The 23,007-nt window shown below is 40.1% G+C and overlaps 1 long non-coding RNA gene across 1 annotated transcript in view; it reads left to right on the forward strand.

The window, feature by feature from the left end:
- Positions 1 to 721: 721 nt before the first annotated feature.
- Positions 722 to 23,007, forward strand: part of LOC144376445 (uncharacterized) — a 542,546-nt gene continuing 520,260 nt past the window's right edge. The window contains exon 1 of the long non-coding RNA XR_013436941.1: positions 722 to 879. This is a non-coding gene — a long non-coding RNA (uncharacterized LOC144376445). The remainder of the gene's footprint in view (positions 880 to 23,007) is intronic.

The following is a 23,007-nucleotide window of genomic DNA, read 5'->3' on the forward strand; positions in this document are numbered from 1 at the left end:
ACAGTGGTCCAGCACCCAGTCTCAATCCCCAGTGCTGGAAAAACAGCAACACTAAGGACTCCTGCTCTTTGGAAGATGCTATGAAGAAAATGAAAAGACAAGCCATAAATTGTAAGAAAAGATTTGCAAAACATAGATCTGAATCCAGTATACAGAACTCCTGAAACCCAATAAGAAAATAACACTTAAAAAAAATGGGCAAAAGATTGGAGCAAAGAGTTTACCAGCAATATACCCATGGTTGAGAAGACATGAAAATATGCTGAACATCATTAGTCATTAGGAAAATACAGACTGTAGCCCTAGTGAGGTACCATTACTCATTTATTAGACAGGTTATAATTTGAAAACAAGAAAGAATAGTAACAAATGACAGTGTCAAAAGCTAGTGAGCGAAAGGAAAGATGGCGGCGAAGGGAGTGCATCACCCCAGTGCGCCGCATCACTGAGCCAGTGAAAGAAGATAGGAAACGGCTGAAGGATATCTTGTTGGGAATTTCCAGTGAAATCGAGGCGCTACAGAATCTAATAGACAGGTTTCCATCGTGCGAGGTTCGGCAGTGGGAGCTCCATTTCTCCGCACGGAGGATCGCATAGCCTGATTGCTCCGCGGCAGGTTGTCTGCGGCGCGCGCTGGGGATCGACAGGGAGCCGGAGCGGGAGAACAGCGAGGAGAGGGAGAACAGCGATACGGATTCGGGGGGCCCCTGCCAGCGATACATCGGCAGCGCTTGGTGCGGAGTTCCGGCTTGAGACAGAGGAGAGAAGCGGCGGTTCCAGTCACCGGTCTGACCACGGAGGACGGCGGCCTCCATCTTGGAGAGATGATGTAATCATCCCATTGTTCTGCTGATCTCAGCTCATTCAGCTACGGAACAGGTGAATTCAGGCTGGTATTTGCCTTCGTCTAGCAGACAGATTTCTTGCTCAGGATCGGGACTAGGGATCCTGTGGAGAATACTCTTGAAGGCTCGTGCCTGGCAAGGCATGCGCCGGGCACTGAGCAGCGGGACTTGGGTTCCCGGGACTTGGGTTCCCGGGGCTAACCGGGCCCAGGTCTGAGGAATCTGCGGAGACTGCCTGTGAAGGCGAGCTCCGAGTGGAGCGTGCGCTGAGCTTGGGGCGACTGGGTTCTGACTCCGGAGACAGTTTTGGCCTGGGGCTGGGGAACCCCGGGGGTCACTCGCTGGGGCCAGCTCCCAGCGGAGAGAGTGTATCCGGATCGGAAAGGCGGGGTTCTTGCTACCTAAGCTGCTTTGGCCCAAGGCTAGGGAACCGGCGGTGACTGCTTCTCGGCCAGGGTCCTGCTGGGTGCTGTGGGGGCAGAGTGGAGCTTCCACCTGCGCCCAGAGCAGGCCAAGTGACCCGCCGGCGTGGTACCATGAAACCCCAAATGCAGCTGGTGCTGAAGAGAGAAGCCGCCCACGCTTAGAATAGGACCAGCGACCCACTGGCAAGACAGGCCAGGTAGCTTGCCAACGTGGTGGACACGTAACACTGAGGCAGTCGCGTCACACTGGTTGGAGTGGGGGTGGAGCAGGGTTGCCGCTCGGGTCCGGAGGGGGCTCAGCGACCCGTTGGAGAGGTAGTCAGGTACCCCCATTGGGAGTGGGGGCTGTGCAGAACTGCGACCCACCGGCCTAGAGGTCTGCCAGCGTGGTAGACACGTCACACCAATTGGAGTGGGGGCACAGCAGAGCCGCCACCCACATCCAGATCAGGACCAACGACCCCAGGGTGTGGTAGTTACGTTACCACAATTGGAGTGGGGTCAGAGCAGAACAGCCACCAGTGCCTGCAGTGGGGGCAGACCTGCGACCAATTAGCGTGGTAGACAGACCACCCTAATTAGGGGAGGAGCACAGCCACTACCCGCCCTGCAAGGGAGACTTCCCAACTATACAAGAGCAATATAAATAAATAGGAGGTAAATTTCAAAAACACAACAGTTGCACCAAGCAGGAAGAAACGCGAGCAGTATGAAAAGACAAGGAAAGAAAGGACCACAAGCAATGCAGGTCAACTCAACTTTAGAAGAGGTAATAGCTGCAACAGACGGAATGTCAGATAAAGAGTACAGGATATATATGCTTCAGATGATCTGGAGTCTCAAGGAAGACATGAGACAGCAAAATCAGACAATGAAAGATCACATTGACAAACAAATCCAGGAAGTAAAAGATCAATTTCACAGGGAGATAGAGGTAATAAAAAACAAACAAATTGAAATCCTGGAAATGCAGGAATCATTAAACCAACTTAAAAACTCAATTGAGAATACTAACAGCAGATTAGATCACTTAGAAGAGAGAACATCAGACAATGAAGACAAAGTATTTCAACTGGAAAAGAACATAGAAAGCTCAGCAAGTCTGCTAAGAAACCATGAGTAGAACATCCAAGAATTATGGGACAATATCAAAAGACCAAATTTAAGAGTCATTGGGATACAGGAAGGCACAGAGCTCCAAACTAAAGGAATAAACAGACTATTCAGTGAGATTATACAAGAAAACTTCCCAGACTTGAAGAATGAGACAGAATCACAAATCCTAGAAGCCTACAGGACGCCGAATGTGCAAAATCATAAGAGATCCACACCTAGACACATTATAATGAAGATGTCCAACATACAGAATAAGGAGAGAATTTTAAAAGCTGCAAGAGAAAGAAAGCAGATTACATTTAGGGGCAAACCAATCAGGATAACAGCTGATCTCTCAACACAGACCCTGAAAGCTAGAAGATCCTGGAATAACATATTTCAAACACTGAAAGAAAATGGGTTCCAACCAAGAATTGTGTATCCGGTGAAATTAAGCTTCAGGATAGAAGATGAAATTAAAACCTTCCATGATAAACAAAAGTTAAAAGAATTCGCAGCTAGAAAACCATCTCTTCAAAAAATCCTTGGCAAAACATTACAGGAAGAGGAAATGGAAAATAACACTGAAAACCAACAATGGGAGATAGGACAGTAAAGGGGGAAAAATAGTCAAAGAGGATAACAAATCAGGTTTAGAAACATCAATAAACAAATATGGCTAGAAGAACAAATCATATCTCAATAATAACCCTAAATGTTAATGGCTTAAATTCACCAATTAAGAGACACAGGCTAGTAGAATGGATCACAAAAGAAGACCCAACAATATGCTGCCTACAGGAGACGCATCTGATAGAAAAAGATATTCATAGACTGAAGGTGAAAGGTTGGGAAAAATCATACCACTCACATGGACTGCGGAAACAAGCAGGAGTGTCCATACTCATATCTAATAAAATAGATTTCAAACCAAAGTTAATCAAAAGGGATAAAGAAGGACACTTCATACTGCTCAAGGGAACCATACACCAACAAGACATAACAATCATAAATATATATGCCCCAAATAATGGTGCGGCTGTGTTTATCAAGCAAACTCTCCTCAAGTTCAAGAGTCTAATAGACCACCATACAATAATCATGGGAGACTTCAACACACCTCTCTCACCACTGGACAGATCTTACAAACAAAAGTTAAATAAAGAAACTATAGAACTCAATAACACAATTAACAACCTAGACCTAATTGACATATATAGACTATACCACCCCAAATCAAGTAGTTACACTTTTTTCTCAGCAGCACATGGAACCTTCTCAAAAATAGACCATATATTATGTCACAGGGCAACTCTTAGACAATATAAAGGGGTAGAGATAATACCATGCATCTTATCTGATCATAATGGAATAAAACTGAAAATCAACGATAAAAGAATGAAGGAAAAATCAAGCATCACTTGGAGAATGAACAATAGGTTGCTGAATGATCAATGGGTTTTAGAAGACATCAAGGAGGAAATTAAAAAATTCCTAGAGTTAAATGAAAACACAGACACAACATATCGGAATCTATGGGACACATTGAAAGTAGTTCTCAGAGGAAAATTCATTGCTTGGAGTTCATTCCTCAAAAAAAGAAAAAACCAACAAATAAATGATCTCATACTTCATCTCAAAATCCTAGAAAAAGAAGAGCAAAACAACAGCAAAAGAAGTAGAAGGCAAGAAATAATTAAAATCAGAGCTGAAATAAATGAAATTGAAACAAAAGAAACAATTGAAAAAATTGACAGGACTAAAAGTTGGTTCTTTGAAAAAATAAATAAAATTGACAGACCCTTAGCCATGCTAACGAAGAGAAGAAGAGAGAGAACTCAAATTACTAACATACGGGATGAAAAAGGTAATATCACAACAGACACTTCAGAAATACAGAAGATAATCAGAAATTATTTTGAATCCTTATACTCCAATAAAATAGAAGATAGTGAAGGCATAGATAAATTCCTTAAGTCTTATGACCTGCCCAGATTGAGTCAGGAGGATATAGACAACCTAAACAGACCAATAACAATAGAGGAAATAGAAGAAACCATCAAAAGATTACCAACTAAGAAAAGCCCAGGACCGGATGGGTATACAGCAGAGTTTTACAAAACCTTTAAAGAGGAACTAACACCAATACTTTTCAAGCTATTTCAGGAAATAGAAAAAGAGGGAGAACTTCCAAATCCATTCTACGAGGCCAACATCACCCTGATTCAGAAACCAGACAAAGACACTTCAAAGAAAGAAAACTACAGACCAATATCTCTAATGAACCTTGACGCAAAAATCCTCAATAAAATTCTGGCGAATCGGATTCAAATACATATCAAAAAAATTATACATCATGATCAAGTAGGATTCATCCCTGGGATGCAAGGCTGGTTCAATATACGGAAATCAATAAATGTTATTCACCACATCAATAGACTTAAAAATAAGAACCATATGATCATCTCGATAGATGCAGAAAAAGCATTCGACAAAGTACAGCATCCCTTTATGTTCAAAACTCTAGAAAAATTAGGGATAACTGGAACATACCTCAACATTGTAAAAGCAATCTATGATAAGCCACAGGCCAGCATCATTCTGAATGGAGAAAAATTGAAGGCATTCCCTCTAAGATCTGGTACAAGACAGGGATGCCCTCTCTCACCACTTCTGTTCAACATAGTCCTCGAAACACTGGCCAGAGCAATTAGAGAGACAAAAGAAATTAAAGGCATAAAAATAGGAAAAGAAGAACTTAAATTATCACTATTTGCAGATGATATGATCCTATACCTAGCAGACCCAAAAGGGTCTACAAAGAAGCTATTAGAGCTAATAAATGAATTCAGCAAAGTGGTAGGATATAAGATCAACACGCATAAATCAAAGGCATTCCTGTATATCAGTGACAAATCCTCTGAAACGGAAATGAGGACAACTACTCCATTCACAATATCCCCCCAAAAAATAAAATACTTGGGAATCAACCTAACAAAAGAGGTGAAAGATTTATATAATGAAAATTATAGAACCCTAAAGAAAGATATAGAAGAAGACCTTAGAAGATGGAAAAATATACCCTGCTCATGGATAGGTAGAACTAACATCATCAAAATGGTGATATTACCAAAAGTTCTCTATAAGTTCAATGCAATGCCAATCAAAATCCCAATGGAATTTCTTGTAGAAATAGATAAAAGAATCATGAAATTCATATGGAATAATAAAAGACCCAGAATAGCAAAAACAATGCTAAGCAGGAAGAGTGAATCAGGCGGTATAGCGATACCAGACTTCAAACTATACTACAGAGCAATAGTAACAAAAACAGCATGGTACTGGTACCAAAACAGGCAGGTGGACCAATGGTACAGAATAGAGGACACAGAAACCAATCCACAAAACTACAACTATCTTATATTTGATAAAGGGGCTAAAAGCATGCAATGGAGGAAGGATAGCATCTTCAACAAATGGTGCTGGGAAAACTGGAAATCCATTTGCATCAAAATGAATCTGAACCCCTATCTCTCACCATGCACAAAAGTTAACTCAAAATGGATTAAGGAGCTTGATATTAAATCAGAGACATGGCATCTGATAGAAAAAAAAGTTGGTTATGATCTACATACTGTGGGATCGGGCCCCAAATTCCTCAATAGGACACCCATAGCGCAAGAGTTAACAACTAGAATCAACAAATGGGACTTACTCAAACTAAAAAGTTTTTTCTCAGCAAAAGAAACAATAAGAGAGATAAACAGGGAGCCTACATCCTGGGAACAAATCTTTAATCCACACACTTCACATAGAACCCTAATAACCAGAATATACAAAGAACTCAAAAAATTAGACAATAAGATAACAAATAACCCAATCAATAAATGGGCCAAGGACCTGAACAGACAGTTCTCAGAGGAGGACATACAATCAATCAATAAGTACATGAAAAAATGCTCACCATCGCTAGCAGTTAGAGAAATGCAAATCAAAACTACCCTAAGATACCACCTCACTCCAGTAAGATTGGCAGCCATTAGGAAGTCAAACAACAATAAGTGCTAGAGAGGATGCGGGGAAAAGGGCACTCTTTTTCATTGCTGGTGGGACTGCAAATTGGTGCAGCCAATTTGGAAAGCAGTATGGAGATATCTTGGAAAGCTGGGAATGGAACCACCATTTGACCCAGCTATTCCCCTTCTCGGTCTATTCCCTAAAGACCTAATAAGAGCATGTTACAGAGACACTGCTACAACGATGTTCATAGCAGCACAATTCACTATAGCAAGATTATGGAATCAGCCTAGATGCCCTTCAATAGATGAATGGATAAAAAAAATGTGGCATTTATACACAATGGAGTATTACTCTGCATTAAGGAACGACAAAATCATAGAATTTGGAGGGAAATGGATGGCATTAGAGCAGATTATGCTAAGTGAAGCTAGTCAATCGTTAAAAAACAAATACCAAATGACCCCTTTGATATAAGGGGAGTAAACAAGGATAGGGTAAGGACGAAGAGCTTGAGAAGAAGATTTACATTAAACAGGGATGAGAAAAGGGGAGGGGAGGGGAGGGGAGGGGAGGGGGGATAGTAGAGAATAGGACAGACAGCAGAATACATCAGACACTAGAAAGGCAATATGTCAATCAATGGAAGGGTAACCGATGTGAAACAGCAATCTGTATATGGGGTAAAGTTGGGAGTTCATAACCCACTTGAATCAAACTGTGAAAGATGATGTATTAAGAACTGTGTAATGTTTTGAACGACCAACAATAAAAAAAAAATTAAATAAAAAAAAGGCAAAAAAAAAAAAAAAAAAAAAAAGCTAGTGAGCTTGTGGAATAACTGGAATTCTCGTACATTGCTTGTAGAAAGTAGAAACGGTACAGTTGTTTTTCCCAAAAAGTCTCACATATTTTTACCTTATGACTCAGCAATACCACCCTTAACAACGTATCCATTTCATGGATAGGCAGAACTAACATTATCAAAATGGCGATATTACCAAAAGTTCTCTATGGGTTTAATGCAATGCCAATCAAAATCCCAATGGCATTTCTTGTAGAAATAGATAAAGAAATCATGAAATTCATATGGAAAAATAAAAGACCCAGAATAGCAAAAGCAATTCTAAGCAGAAAGTGTGAATCAGTCGGTATAGCGATACCAGATTTCAAACTATATTACAGAGCAATCGTGACAAAAACAGCATGGTACTGGTACCAAAACAGGCGGGTGGACCAATGGTATAGAATAGAGGACACAGAGACTAATCCACAAAGTTACAACTATCTTGTATTTGATAAAGGGGCTAAAAGCATGCAATGGAGGAAGGATAGCATCTTCAACAAATGGTGTTGGGAAAACTGGAAAGCCATATGCAACGAAATGAAACTGAATCCCTTCCTCTCGCCATGCACTAAAGTTAACTCTAAATGGATCAAGGAGCTTGATATCAAATCAGAGACTCTGCATCTGATAGAATAAAAAGTTGGCTCTGATCTACATATTGTGGGGTCGGGCTCCAAATTCCTTAATAGGACACCCATAGCACAAGAGTTAATAACAAGAATCAACAAATGGTACTTACTTAAAATAAAAAGTTTTTTCTCAGCAAGAGAAACAATAAGACAGGTAAATAGGGAGCCTACATCCTGGGAACAAATTTTTACTCCTCACACTTCAGATAGAGCCCTAATATCCAGAGTATACAAAGAACTCAAAAAATTAGACAATTAGATAACAAATAACCCAATCAACAAATGGGCCAAGGACCTGAACAGACACTTCTCAGAGGAGGATATACAATCAATCAACAAGTACATGAAAAAATGCTCACCATCTCTAGCAGTCAGAGAAATGCAAATCAAAACCACCCTAAGATATCGTCTCACTCCAGTAAGATTGGCAGCCACTATGAAATCAAACAACAACAAGTGCTGGCGAGGATGTGGAGAAAAGGGTACTCTTGTACATTGCTGGTGGGACTGCAAATTGGTGCGGCCAATTTGGAAAGCAGTTTGGAGATTCCTTGGAAAGCTGGGAATGGAACCACCATTTGACCCTGCTATTGCCCTTCTCAGACTATTCCCTGAACACCTTAAAAGAGCATGCTACGGGGATGCTGCCATATCGATGTTTATAGCAGCACAATTCACAATAGCTAGACTGTGGAACCAACCCAGATGCCCTTCAATAGATGAATGGATAAAAAAAATGTGGCATCTATACACAATGGAGTACTATGCAGCAATAAAAAATGACAAATTCATAGAATTTGCAGGGAAATGGATGGCACTAGAGCAGATTATGCTTAGTGAAGCTAGTCAATCCCTAAAAAACAAATACCAAATGTCTTCTTTGATATAATGAGAGCAACTATGAACAGAACAGGGAGGAAGAGCAGGAAGAAAAGACTAACATTAAACAGAGGCATGAGATGGGAGGGAAAGGGAGAGAAAAAAGAAATTGCATGGAAATGAAGGGAGACCCTCATTGCTATACAAAATTACATATAAGAAGTTGTGAGGGGAACGGGAAAATAAACAAGGAGAGTAATGAATTACAATAGATGGGGTAGAGAGAGAAGATGGGAGGGAAGGGGAGGGGGGATATTAGGGGATAGGAAAGGTAGCAGAATACAACAATTACTAATTGGGCAATATGTAAAATTGTGGATGTGTAACCGACGTGATTCTGCAATCTGCATTTGGGGTAAAATTGGGAGTTCATAACCCACTTCAATTTAATGTATGAAATATGATATGTCAAGAGCTTTGTAATGTTGTGAACAACCAATTAAAAAAAATTGAGGAGGCAGAGAAGCCCCGTGGCCATGGGAAAGCCCACACTCCATCTTGGGCCAGTTCTCGGCATCTGAAATCAGGGCCAGACTCTTTTTTACTCTGGGGCAACCCAGAGCCCCCATGAGGCCTGGCTCACCTGAGATCAGACTTACCCACCTTAAGGGCAGATCTTAATATCCAGGCTAGAGACAGACCCGATTCCCTCCACCAAATGTCACCACAATTACCAGCCTCCCGTAGTTCCCTGATAGGCTCCCCACAACTCTGTGCTTCTCACTAAATATCCTCTTTACCCTCTTTGCCTCCCTCCACTTTCCTGCCTCTGCACTCTCACTGTCTATTTCCCATCTGTCTCTTGGTGAGAAACCCAACAGCTGGCATGGAGACTCACGAAAATATGAAGAACACTAGGCTTAGAGAGACCAGTGCTGCCATAGTCAAACAAGCCCAAAGGCTCGAGAAAAGCCAGGATCTGGCTGGAGGTGCAGGTGGGGACCAGAAACCATTTGAGATACTCATGCTGAGCCTGCTCTCAAACAAATAAGAGCCAACCCCTCCTTCTCCTGGCTTGGCACCCAGAGTACCATGACTACAAGTGTGACATCAGAGAGGTTCCAGAATGGGGGCTCTGGCTGCTTCCAGTGCCCTCTGAGAGCAACCCTCTCCTGCCCTCACATATACACCTATAGACTGGGACATCCTACTTTTGCAATGGTGGCTTTGTTGGAGCTGGTGAGGATGGGATGTGGTTTGTCCCTCAAAGGTTCATAGGCTGGAGGCTTGGTCCTGGGTGTGGCAGTGTTGAGCTGGTAGCACCTGTAAGAGGTGGGGCCTAGAGGGAAGTAATTGTGCCACTGGGGATGAGGCCCTGGGAAGAGAGTAATGAAATTCTTAATGGCCCCCATTAGTTCCTGTGAGAGAAGCTTGTTCTAAAAAGAACAAGAATCATCCTCCCCAGTTTCTGGCCATGAAGTCTCGACCCCTTGCATGTCCTCCAACCATGATGCCATTCGCCATTTTGTGAGCACTCTCACCGAAGTTCAGTCACAGGTGCTGCTAAATGTTGGACTCTGAGCTAAATAAACCTCATCTCTTAATAAAGTACCTATTCTTGGGTAATTTGTTAGAGTCAGAGAAATCAGGCTAATACAGAGACAATATAATATGGTTCCTGGGGAGATGGCATGGGGAGATGTTTGGTGATGGTTATCCAGTCTCAGGCCCAGTTCGAATTGAACCAGGCAGTGCTGGTTGCTCATCCTATCTCTATTTCTTTCTCTTTCTGTTAACAGAGTTCCAGTTTGGGGAAGGAGGTAGCAATCTACACAACTAAATAATCTCCCAGCTTCCCTCATTAACAGGGTGGGCTTTATGACAGAATTCTGATCAAAATATAAAATGTTGGGGATGTGACTCAATGGTTAAGCAACCCTGGGATCAATCCCTGATGATGATGACGATGATGATGATGATGATAACTTGAACATGATTATGGCATACAACATATCTTGAAACATATTCACTGAAAAATGGCTGAGTCAAGCTATTGAACATATACACTCTTTCAATACTTATTTGTGATGAGAACCCTTAAAATCAACTCTCTGATTTATTTTCAAGTGTATATAACATTACCAACTGTAGTCATTCTGTTGTATGTTGTTAACTGTAGTCATTATATTGGATAGTACACCCTTTAAAATCAATCCTCTCATCTAAGTGTAATTTGGTCTCCTGTGACCAGCACCTTACCAGTCCATGGCCAACCACCCCTGGGCCCGTGGCAGTCATTATTCTGCTACTTCTTTCTTTTTTTCTGATTTTTAAAAAATAAACTACTGCAGAATACATTACAATTATATTACACATATAGAGCACAATTTTTATACCTCTGGTTGTATAGAAAGTATGTTCAAACCATTTCATATCTTCATACATTTACTTTGGATAATGATTTCCATCACATTCCACCATCAATTCTAACCCCCTGCCTTTTCTCTTCCCATCCCACTACTCTGCCTTATCTAGAGTTTGTCTATTCCTCCCATGCTCCCCCACCCCCACCCCACTATGAGTCAGTCACCTTATATTAAAGAAAACATTTGGCATTTGTTTTTTTGGGAATTGGCTTACTTAGTATTATCTTCTTCAACTCCATTCATTTACCTCAAATGCCAAGATTTTATTCTCTTTTATTGCTGAGTAATATTCAATTGTGTATAAGCCACATTTTTTTGTCCATTCATCTACTGAAGGGCATCTAGGTTGGTTCCACAATTTAGTTATTGTGAATTGTGCTAGTACTTCTAGCACAATTCACAATAGTACTTCTATCCTAAGTACCAATTATTATGCATGGGCTTATTGCAGAAAGGCAATAAGCATTCAGTGAATTGATTTAATAGTAATTCTAGTTTAGGAAATAAATCAAGGCTGTGGTATTGATTTTGGCTGAATCTGTTAAAAATGTAACTTTTGGAAGAGGATGATTGAAACTGAATTTTCAAGGGTGGGTAGAATTGGAGAGATGTGAAAGACAGTGATATGATACTGACCTTACTCAGGGATCAGAAAATTTTTTTTGTAAAGGGCCAGATCATGAATACATTCTTGTGTGTGTGTGTGTGTGTGTGTGTGTGTGTGTGTGTGTGTGTGTGTGTGCATGCCCAGCAATTAAACTCAGTGGCACTTAACTACTAAGCCACATCCCCAGCCCCCCCCCCTTTTTTTTTATCTAGACACAGGGTCTCACAGAGTTGCTTAAAACTTTATTAAGTGGCTGAGGCTAGCTCTGAATTGGCAATCCTCCTGCCTCAGCCTTACAAGCTGCTGGGATTACAGGTGTGTGCCACCTTGCCAGGCAGGGCTGGTAAATACTTCAGGCTTATGCATCACATGGTCTCATCACAATTACTCAACTGTGTCCTGGTAGAACAAAATCAGTCATAGACAACAGGGAAACAGTGTCCATGGCTGTTTCCATAAAACTTTGTTTATGATCACTGAAATTTAAATTTCATTTACTTTTCATGTGTCACAAAATAGTATTCATGTTCTGAATTTTTCTACCACTTAAATTGAAAATACTATTTTCAGCTGTGAACCATACAAAACCAGCATTTGATCTGAAAGTTATATTTGTTGAGACATGATAGGAAAAAAAAACAGAAAGAAAGTGGGAGTGATTTGGGTGATGCAAAGGGCAGAAACAATGTTTGGAAAAAGAAAAAAGAAAAGGAAGAAATCAGATGACATTAGAGAGATAAATAATGAGAAATGGGACTGTATAAGATTCTATAGAGTGGCTGGGGACATGGTTCAAGCAGTAGTACACTCGCCTGGCATGCATGTGGCCCAGGTTTGATCCTCAGCACCACATACAAACAAAGATGTTGTGTCTGCCGGAAACTAAAAAATAAATATTAAAAAAATTCTTTCTCTCTCTAAAAAAAAAAAAAAAAAAAAAAAAAAAAAGATTCTATAGGTTTTTTTTTTTTTTTCTTGAGAACTCGGCTTTAGCAAAATAGTGAATCATTAAAAAGTTTTGGGTTTGAACATAGAAATGCCCTGATTTGATTTAAAGTCTGTAGAGGATCATGAAGTCCAAGTTTAACCTGGTTTTAAAATAGGAAGTAGTTAAACCTGAATGGATGAATTTATGAGTGAAAAACCTAAGGGAGATTCTCTTCTGATACAAAAATCAATTTTATCCCCATTGTGTGTGCTCAATTAATTCATGGTTTGGTTAAATCACAGGGTGGGAATCTGGGGGTTGGGGGGGGAAGTAAGGAGGTGGCACTTTCAGAGACTGTCCTTATAGCTTTCAGCCAGAATGAATTTAATTCCCTCCACATGTGGGAAGACTTTTCTCTATTGAATTCAATGCATAACAGGAAGGCATTTGAATCCCATTTAATCCTGACTGATCAGGAACCGGCTGCAAAGTCTGAATACTCATGCTGAAAAAACTAGTTTTCTTCTCTGGAACCAGTTTGGGTAAATTAAGCAAAGAAGTTTTTTTTTTTTTTTTTTTTAATCACAAACTTTATAGAGACAAAGCACTAAGGTTTATATTTCTGTATTAGTCTCCACTTCCCTTAACAGAATGTTGGTGCAGAGATAAGGCCTGAATAAATAACCTCAGTGACTCAGTGTAATTGCCTTGTGTGCCCTGCATCAAAGCATGGCTGTTAGGAGTCAGTGAGGCTTACATCCAGGTGAGGAACCTGGCACATGCTGATTCAGTGGCCCTCCTGCTTCTGTGTTACTTGGCAGCCAGATCACAGATTGGAAGGAAGGAGGCCTTGGCCAATGGCTTTTGTGATCACTGGCTCCCACAGCTCTGGCTCTTTGTTTCTGGATAAGGCTGTGTGTTTAGTCAATTATCTAGATGTTATCTGCCTTTTTGCTCAAGAAATATAGAACTCTATCACATTAGTTCTCACTGCCAGGAATGAAAAGTTGAGCACCTCCAAAGAGGTCTCTTTCTAGTGTCACTGGATTTACTCTCCCAGGCTGATCATTCATTTGAGCCTGGTAGTTACATCTGAAATACATATGCCTAGAGAATGTCCAGGCAACAAAATGATGGCACTTTTTAATCAAAACAGAAGTGACACTTTAGAGTTCCCTGTGCAGAATAAATAAATGAAGTTCACAGAATAGCACCTGGCTTAGTGTCAATTTTCTCTCATACTGTTCCTTTCTCCAAGATAAGAAATGCTTTAGGTTCAGACCTTCAGACAGGGAAATGGAAAACCTCTGTGTGTTATAGAGGGTCCTTGGAAAACTGTGCATAAATTCTTGACCTTTCTTTCTGGAAGGAAAAGAAAAATCCTGGATGGAACCCAATTTCCTCATTTTAAACCTGTGTGAGAAGAGCTGACACTGCTCTGGGGGACCTGCTGTGGTCCCATTCTGCCATCTAGCGAACATGAAGAGAAATGCCAAATTTAGTGCAAAATTGGCAATAATGTCATAATTTTCTTTTCAAAATCTGTAATTCACCAAATATGTGCTTTCTGATTCAGATAATTGAAATCCTATGTTATGTTCGCTCATGAAGGTATTTCACTTGTGAACCTAAATAACAATCAGAGATTCTCTAAAGATTAATAAAGTTTACTGAAGAAAAGCAGACCTAATCCAGGGGAAACTATGGGTGTATTCAAGGAGATTGAGGCAAGAGGAAGGTTTTTATTTATTTATTTATTTTAGTTATTTAAAATAAATAAGATATTTTGAAATAATAATATTTAGATACAAGGATCAATGAAAGGGTGGTGTCAGTCCAAGGTAAACAGAGTTTACACAATTTTCTGTGTAAGGTTGTGGTGGCCTTTGTGTGAGGTTTGGGTTCTGGCACAGTCTTTTCTGAATAATAGTTCTTGTGACCATCACACGTGTATGAGACCCCTTCTTTATAACTGCCTGGCATGGTTATATTCTTATTGTTAGGGCTTGACAAAAAGACTCCATTTTTATTCTGAAAATGTTCACATATTAAATTATTTAAACAAAAATGAATGTTAGGTTTTAAATGCTAAGCCCCCCCACCAAATGATTTCCTAAATTATTTTTTGTGTTTGCGTCTGAGGGGAAGAACAGGGCTTCCCATTACTCACATGAATTTTCCCCCCACCTTTCCCATTCCTCTCATCCTTCTATCCCAACATACTGTATTTATTCTGATGCATGGACTGGGAGTGGCTCAGAGGCCAGGATTATATCCTCCCAGCATACCAGGGGGCTTTGGCTGGAACCAGAGTCTTTCTGTTCATTTTCCAAGAATGCAGCTATCACTTGTAACCAAAGGAAATGTTTGGCATGGGCTTGTGTCCTCTGCTTGGTTTCATGTGTGTTTTTCCTCTCCTTTTATTATTCAACCTGTTCACAAACATAGTCTGCTTCCTCCCCAAAGTTTTTATGAAAGTTTTCTTTTTGCTTGGGATGATGCAAAAAATGGCAGCCAAATAACCTCCAAAGCTATCATAGAGAGTTATCCAGAGTTGTTTTGAGACCCACCAGTTAGAATCATTGTGATTACTATTAACAGTAATCATAGCATGTGCCATTTTTGAGTCCACATCAATTCAAAAGAATTGTATATTAGATGTATATTTTTTCCTATTCCTCACACTACCCCTACAAAATAGTCAGTGTTAGCCCCACTTTAGAAATAAGAAAACATGGACTGGGATTTTGGCTCAGTAGTAGAGCACTTGCCTAGCACATGTGAGGCCCTGAGTTCGATCCTCAGTACCACATAAAGATAAATAAATAAAGATATTGTGTCTATCTACAACTAAAAAAAAAAAAATAAGGAAAAGTGTATAGAGTGGCAAAGGAGCATACCCCAAATCACAGCTTTTGATGGCAAAGGCAGAAACACACTCAGGTCTGGCTGGCACCAAAGCCCCTTATTCCACCAGTGGGCAATGGGGAGTAGGCAGTGGGCCTCTTCACTGTTCATTCACACTCATGCCCATGACTGGCCAGACCCTGAGTCTGAGATTCTGTGTTGTGTCTCTGTGCCAGCTCTTTAGAATCTAAGACTTAATACCAAAAACTCAGGTCTGCGGAGCCCAGGACCATGAACCAGGAATGAATTAAATGTACAAGTGATTTAAACTAGAGCAAAAGGCTGCCCTGGGAGCCGAGACTGGAAGGGTCAGAGTAAGGAAGGAACATAGTCTAGGGGCCAGGACCCACAACCCCTGACCCCAATTTGTGCACTAAGAAGTCCCCACAGGTCAATTACCATAGCTGGCTGGATGCATGTGAGCGGAACCTTCCTCCCCATAAACCAGGCTTTGCCCCCAGCATCTTTTCCAATGTTTGCAGATTCTAAGAATTCCAAGTGTCTTCCAGGAGCCACCAGGATAGAGAGTGAATAAGGCATTGTCTCTGCTACCCAGAGCCCAGGGCCATAGAAGAAGACACGCAGAGCAGCTGCAGTTTGGAACTCACCCTGGAAGAACTCTGGTGACCCCTCACACATGCCCACAGAGCTTCACCTGCTTTGCCTCTAAAGTAGAGCAGAACACATGGGGATGAGGTGGGAAGGACAGATGAGGCCATTACACTAAGGGTAAATATCATCCAGGAAGCTGTTGGTTTCATTTCATAAATGAACTTGTAAGTATACACTGTGTTAGGGTGTAAAGTTTTGCATCTCCCTCTAAGGAGAAGGAAAATTCAGTTCTACAAAAACTGAGGTTCTTGTGGGTGCCCCAGTTGTCCTCATCCTCACCTGAGGCACTAGGAGCTGAGGGAACCCAGTGTCTCCATTAGTATCAAACGTGGGTCTTCTTCTTTCTCTCCCCTGTCACAGGCAGCACTGACACTGGGAGGTGGGATCTGGGTTTTGATGGAGCTCAGAGGATCCTTTTTTTCTCCAGGCTCAGGCAAACCTTGGAGTGGGGGCAGGGTGGCCTAGATGACCCCTTACATGGTTCAGTCAAGTGTCTGAGACCCTCTTGTGTCCTGACCTGAAGCCCCACCCCTCCCTCTTTCCTGCAGGGCCCAGCAGGAGAGTGGGACAGAAGCCCCAGCTCCAGGTGATTACCTCAGCTCAAGGTGCCAGCTGCCTGCAGGCCTCTTAGTTCTCATTCTGCCCACCTGGGCTGTGGGGGTTCCAGGCTAAGCCAGGCCTCAGAGCCAGGCCAGGATCACCACCAAAGCCTCCCAGCAGGGAGCTCTGTAGTCCCTGAAAATCCCTGCAATGTCTGGGACACTGAGGCCATTGAACCCTGGAGGCTCAGCCCCTCTGGTTCCCGCAGGGAGTGATACAGGACACAGCTCCCTCCATCCCTCCAAGCCTCCCTTGCAGACCTCTCAGGAAAACAGTCATTTTACTCTTCTCACTATTTGCTGCTGGAGTAAGGGACCACTGAACTGGATGATAGCCCAGAAGAGGAGTCTCATGGGGTTTCCTGCAGAGTCTTATCTGGAGAATGAAGGTAGGGCACATCCCTGAGCCAGGTCCCGGCTGCCAACTACCCTTCACCCTCTATATGTGTATGTATTTGTTATCCACATGTATAAATATAGTAAGTTCATTAATAAAAATAATTAGTTTCAGTAATAAATTCCCTGATCCTTAGTAGCTTAAAACACTAAATGCTTATTATCACAGTTTCTCTTACAACTCAATCATAGGAAAACAAAATAGCCCAATTTAAAAGAAACAAAGGATTTAAACAGACATTTTTTCAAAGATATTTAAATGGCCTATAAGCAAAAAGATACTCATTATTGATCATTAGGAAAATACACATTTAAAAGAGTAGTATGAGGAGATACAACTGCAGACTCACTGGGATGGCTATAATAGAAAAGACAGACAACAGCATGTGCTAACAAGAAGACAGAGAAATTGGAGTGCTACACTTTGCTGGAGGGAATAAAAAATGGTTCTGCTACTTTGAAAAATAGTTTGGCTGTTTCTTGGAATATCAAGCAAGGAGTTACACTGTGGCCCAGCAATTTTATTCCCAGGTATATATCTGAGAGAAATAAAAAATATGTCTATACAAAAATTTGTATTTAAATATCTAGAGTGGCCTTATTTATAATAGCCCAAGTGTGAAAGTAACCAAAATTTTTATCAATGGATAAATTTGGTATACCCACATAATGGAATACTGTTCAGTCACCAAAAAAATGAAGCATTCAAGAAATATTGTATTGTATATCATTCAACTACATGAAATATGTTTTATATTGTGTTGAATGTATTGTGTTATATGTATTATATATTTTATGTACATACACATTTTGTATCATTCAACTATATTAAAAATTAAGAATAGGCAAACCTGTACATACAGTACAGAAGTGGTTGCCTAGGGATCAGGATGGAAATGTATGATTTCAAACAGGTATCAGTTGTCTTTGCAAATGATGGAAATGTTCTAAAATTAGAACATTAGTGATGTATACATAGCTCTGTACATATACTGAAAACCATTGGATCATTCACTTAAATTGGATGAATTTTATGGAAGGTAAATAATATTTCAATAAGGGCTGTTTCCTTTTTTTAATATTCACTTTTTCGGTGTAGTTGGACACAATACTTTTATTTTACTTATTTATTTTTATGTGGTGCTTAGGATTGAACCCAGAGCCTCACACATAGTAGGTAAGTGTTCCACTGCTGAGCCACAACTCAGCCCTGTTTTCTATTTTTTAAAGAAAAGGAATTAGTGTTTTGATACAAACAATAATGATAAATCTCAAAATAATTGCTGAGTGAAAGAAGCTAGAGGAGGTGAAAGGCATATATTTACAATTACATTTATACTAGAAAATGCAAACTGATCTGTACTGACAGAAAGCAGATCCCTGGCTGCCTGTATACAGGAATGGAGGAGGGGATGTGTTAGCAGGAGGGGTTGTAAAGAGGGAGGAGGAAACTTTTGGAATGGACCGTTTCATTACCATGTTTGTGATAATGGTTTCAGATATATGAGGACATGTACTTTAAGTGCAGTTTATGGTATGTCAATTATACTCCCATAAAGACTTTCTAAGAAATTATTTAATGGTAATAATGCTCTGATTTGGCATTGAAACCAAGTTATATTCAGAAAAGTGTCCCGTCCGGCAGGACACATCAATGTGGGCAGCGAACCTAGATGGGGAGGAATGAAGGGACAAGAGACACGAAAGGTGACAGCAAGACAAAAGTTCTGATCAAGCAGCAAACTTTTATTGTTCACACAGGGGTATTTATATGCTGGGGATGGGGAAGCTCTTCGCAATTGCTGGATGTGGGTGGGTAAAACTGCCAGCTGCAAGATGTCTGATGATCTTGATAACTGCAGGGTGTTCCAGGGAGATAGGTAGCTGCAGGGTGTTCCAGGGAGATAGGTAGCTGCAGGATGCCTTCAGGGCAGAATGTCTCCCAGGGGGCTGTCAGGCTAATCTTTGAAGGAGAATGTCCTTCTAGTTCCCGACAGAAAAGCATAGAAATAGAGCAATGGTTCTTGGAGAGATGGCATGGGGAGAAGTTTGGTGATGGTTATTCACTCTCAGGCCCAGTGCTCACTACTCATGCTATCTCTGTTTCTTTCTCTTTCTTTTAACGGAGTTCCAGTTTGGGGAAGGAGGTAGCAATCTACACAACTAAATAACTTCCCAGTTTCCCTCATTAACAGGGTGGGCTTTATAACACAATTCTGTCTGAAAATAAAACATAAAATATTTTGGGGATGTGACTCAATGGTTAAGCAACCCTGGGTTCAATCTCTGATGATGATGATGATGATGATGATGATGATGATGGTAACTGGTACATGATTATGGCATACACCATATCTTGAAACATATTCACTGAAGAATGGCTGAGACAAGCTATTGAACAGATACATTCTTTCATATAATTATTTGTGGTGATAACCCTTATAATTGAGTCTCTGAGTCATTTTCAAGTGTATATAACATTGCCAACTGTAGTCATTCTTTTGTATGTTGTTATTAACGTTATTCATTATATTGCAAAGTAGATCCCTTAATCATCTCCTTCCCATCTAAGTATAATTTTATCTCCTGTGACCAGCATCTCCCCAGTCCAAGGCCAGCCACTCCTGGGCCCCTGCCAGTCATTATTCTGCTCTCTATTTTTTCTTTCTTTTTTGTTTTTTAAAAATAATTTATAGCAAAATGCATTATAATTCATATTACACATATAGAGCACAATTTTTCATACCTCTGGCTCTATATATACTATGTTCACACCAAATCATGACTTCATATATACACATTAGATAATGATGTCCACCACATTCCACGATCATTGCTAACCTTCTGGCCACTCCCTTCCTGTCCCACCCCTCTGCCTTATCTAAAATTTGTCTCTTCCTCCCATGCTCCCCCTCCCTATGCAACTATGAGTCAGCCTCCTTATATCAGAGAAAACATTCACCATTTGTTTTTTTTTTGGGGGGGGATTGTTTCACTTAGCATTATCTTCTCCAATTACACACATTTATCTGCAAATGCCATAATTTTAATCGCTTTTATTGCTGAGTAATATTCAATTGGGTATATTTGCCATATTTTTTTATCCATTCTTTTCTGAAGAGCATCTAGGTTGGTTCCACAGTTTAGTTATTGTGAATTGTGCTGTTGTAAACATTGATGTTGCTTTGACCCTGTAGTATCCTTTTTTTTTTTTTTTTAAGTTCTATGAGTTCAACTTTTCTAGATCCCACATGTAGCTGAGTTCATGGGATATTTTCCCTGTGCTTGCCTTATATCGCCTAGTAAAATGTTATTTGGGCTCATTCATTTAACACAAATGACAGGAGTTCCTTATTTGTTTAAAGACTGAGTAGTGTTCCCTTATGTTTCTAAACCATATTTTCGGTGTCCATTCATCCAACACAGCTTTTTCCATATCTTGGTTATGAGAATAGTGTTGAAATGAACATGGAGTACAGATGTCTTTTAACACACTGATGCCATTTCTTTGGATATATACCAAGTAGAGAGATTGCTGCACCATAGGGTAGTTGGGTTTCTTTTGTTTTGTTTTGTTTTTTGTTTTTTTGTTTTGTTTTGTTTTTGTGCTAGGGATCAAATCCAGGGCCTTGTGCATGCAAGGCAAGCACTCTAACATCTGAGCTCTATTTGTAATTTTTAAAGAAACTTCCCATACTGATTTTCATAATGGTTGTGTTAATTTACATTCCCTCAAACATTGTACACGAATTCCAATTTCTCCACATCCTGACCAGACCTCAATATTCTTTTGTCTTTCTTTCTTTTTCTTTTATATTTACTGGGAGTTGAACCCAGAGGTACTTTACCCCTGTGATACATCTGTAACCCTTTTTATTTTTTTATTCCGAGACCTGGTCTCACTAAGTTGCTGAGGTTTACCTTGAATTTGTAATCCTTTTGCCTCAGCCTCCTGAGTTACTGGGATTAAAGGCATGTGCCACCAAGCCTGCTTCTTTTGTTCATTTAATAATATACATTCTAATAGGTATGCGATGGTGTCTCATTTTGGGTTTAATTCTCATTTCTGTAATGATTAGGAATGTTGAGCCTCTTTTTCAAATTTCTGTTGGCCAGTTGGGTTTCTACTGAGATGCAGTAATATTTAGGCCATAGTCTACCATCAATTTTTATGTTGATTTCTGTTATAGTACAGGAAGGAGGAATCATATGCATTGGGTCATGGAAGAAGGTCAGAAGTGGTACTAGAATCATACTAACCAGTTTTATTGAGCTTTGGGGCACATCATGCAAGCCTTAGTTTTCTTTTTAATTAGGTATATAAGACAGCAGAATGCATTTTAATTAATCATGCACAATTGTAGCACAACTTTACATTTCTATGGTTGTACAAGATATAGCATTGCACCATATGTGCAGTCATACATCTCTTTATGGTAATGATTTCCATCTCATTGCACCATCATTTCTAACAATATGCCCTATCCCCACCTCTGCCTCCACTTTGCCCATCTAAAGTGCCTCCAATTATCCTATGCCCCCCACCCTCATTATGGATCAGTGTCCAATTATAAGAGAGAGAACATTCGACCTTTGGTATTGGGGGATGGGCTTACTTCACTTAGCATAATATTCTCTAATTCCATCCATTTATCTGCATATGTCATAATTTTATTCTCTTTTAATGATGAAGGACATCCAGACTGTTTCCACAGTTTAGTTATTGTGAATTGAGCTGCTACAAATATTGATGTAGCTGTGTCCCTGTAGTATGCTACTTTTAAATCCTTTGGGTATAGACCAAGCAATGAAATAGCTGCGTCAAAGGGTGGCTCCATTCCAAGATTTCTAAAAATTCTCCATACTGCTTTCCAGATTGGTTGCACCAATTTGAAGTCCCATCTGTAATGAATGAGTGTGCCTTTCCCCCCATATCCTCACCAACATTGTCTGTATTCTTGATAACTACCATTCTGACTGGCGTGTAATGAAATCTTAGAGTATGTTTGATTTGTATTTATCTAATTACAACAGATGTTTAACATTTCTTCAATATTTGTTGCTTGAATGTATCAAAATCAAATTTATTTCTACATCTCAATGATGAATCCTCTGAAAGAGAATTAGTAAAACTCCCCCATTCACAATAGCTTCAAATAAAATAAAATACTTGGGAATCAACTTTATAAAAGAGATGAAAGACCTCTAAAATAAAAACTATGAAACACTAAAAAAAGAAATTGAATAAGACTTTAGAAGATGGACAGATCTCCCATGCTCTTGGATAGGCAAAATAAATAATGTCAAAATGGTGATACTACTTAAAGTGCTACAGAGATTCAAAGCAAATCAAATTAAAATTCCATCATTATTTATTTTAGTAATAGAAAATGCAATAATGAAATTCATTTGGATAAATAAGAGACTCAGAATAGCAAAAGCAATCCTTAGCAACAAGAGTGAAGCAGGAGGTATCACAATACCAGACCTTTAACTATACAACAAAGCTACAGGAACAAAAATGGCATGGTATTGGCACCAAAATAGACATGTAGACCAATGGTACAGAACAGAAGACACAGACAAACCCACATAAATACAGTAATCTCATAGTAGAAAAAGGTGCCAAAAACATACTTTGGAGAAAGGATTGCCTATTCAACAAATGGTGCTGGGTGAACTGGATATCCATATGCAACAAAATGAAAATAAACCCCTCTTTCTCACCATGCACAGTACTCAATTCAAAGTGGATCAAGGACCTAGGAATTAGACCAGAGCCACTGCACCTAATAGAGAAAAACTTGGCCCAAATCTCCATCATGCCAATTAGGCCTCGGCTTTCTTAACAAAAC

Source organism: Ictidomys tridecemlineatus, chromosome 3 (assembly GCF_052094955.1).
Source record: "Ictidomys tridecemlineatus isolate mIctTri1 chromosome 3, mIctTri1.hap1, whole genome shotgun sequence".
NCBI lineage: Eukaryota > Metazoa > Chordata > Mammalia > Rodentia > Sciuridae > Ictidomys > Ictidomys tridecemlineatus.